The following is a 1,111-nucleotide window of genomic DNA, read 5'->3' as shown; positions in this document are numbered from 1 at the left end:
GGGGCTTCAACCTGGGGAAGGCGGAGGTCACCAGCCGGCCAGACTGTTCTTGGTAGGCGCCGTCTTAGATCCCGCCTTCTTCCTGCGCCCCGCCCAGTCCCTGCTCCTGGTCCCGCCTCTGCTCAGATGTCTGGCCCCACCCCTATTCTTGCTCCTAGCCTCACTCCTACTTTTGCTCCTGGCTCCGGTCCTGTTCTTGCTCCAGGTTCCTTTCCTGCTCTCGCTCCTGGCTTCTCGCCTGTTCTTGCTCCACGTTCCTCTCCTGCTCTCGCTCCTGGCTTCTCTCCTGTTTTTGCTCCCGGCTCCGCCTGTGCTCTTGCTCCTGGCTTCTCTCCTGTTCTTGCTCCTGGCTCCACCTCTGCTCCAGACCTCCGGCGGGCAACTACTGCTCTTCCGGACCCCGCCTCTGCGGCTACTCCAGGGCTCTCCCCTACTGTTGCTCCTGGCCATGCCCCTACCTCTGGTTTCGCCCCGCCTCCCAGCCTCACCCCTTAACCTTGCCCTATCCTTCTTTGCTCTGCCTGTGCTCTGCCTCCGACACCTACTCTTCAGTCGGTCTCTATTTCTGTTTCCCGGTTTAGCTATGCCCCACTTATTGCCCCCAGTTCCTCTCCTCGCATACCTGGGCCTGGCTCCGCCCCCACGTCTTGCCCCGCCCCCCCACATTTCTCCGCACCGCCCCTTTCTCCGTGCTCGGGCCCTGCCCAGGTACAAGATCCTGCCTCTAGACCCGTCCCTCTCCCGAACCTGTACCTTCCCCACGCCCCACCTCTTCCCCTGTCCTCGCTTCGACTTCTCGCCTGTAGCTTGCCCCTCGCTAGTCTTCTGCGCCTTGTCCCTCCCTTTATCGATCCGCCCTCCCCCCTCATCCTGGGGGAGATGTTCTTCCCAAGCCCGTTCTTTGCCCCGCCCCCTCCTGTGACCCCGCCCCTTCTCGTTGGCGACCCTTTCTTTGCCTTGGGAACTCTCCTCGCCATTGGCCTTCCGATCGCTCCGCACTCTCTCTTCGCCCTGCACCTCCTCGTTCCCTGCCGGCGCTGCCTTGTCTGTCAGCACGTTCTCGGTCCTCACCTTCCCCCTGAACCGCGGTACCTTGTCTCCCCTCTTCTCG

At 62.7% G+C, this 1,111-nt stretch overlaps 1 protein-coding gene across 15 annotated transcripts in view; it reads right to left on the bottom strand.

The window, feature by feature from the left end:
• The window catches only part of CATSPERG (catsper channel auxiliary subunit gamma), a 30,142-nt gene extending 29,031 nt beyond the window's left edge, over window positions 1-1,111 (bottom strand). For 13 of the 15 annotated variants that reach the window (XM_010849172.1, XM_010849180.1, XM_010849176.1 and 10 more), the window contains exon 1: window positions 6-854. The gene's annotated coding sequence lies outside the window, so the exon portion shown is untranslated. Of the gene's footprint in view, window positions 1-5; window positions 855-1,071 lie in introns of those variants that run through there. The other 2 variants (XM_010849173.1, XM_010849174.1) reach the window with 2 other exon arrangements.

The sequence above is a fragment of the Bison bison genome, unplaced genomic scaffold, assembly GCF_000754665.1.
Source record: "Bison bison bison isolate TAMUID 2011002044 unplaced genomic scaffold, Bison_UMD1.0 scf7180017864280, whole genome shotgun sequence".
Taxonomy (NCBI): domain Eukaryota; kingdom Metazoa; phylum Chordata; class Mammalia; order Artiodactyla; family Bovidae; genus Bison; species Bison bison.
Note: the sequence above shows the minus strand (reverse complement) of the source record. Positions and strands in the feature narration are given on the sequence as shown.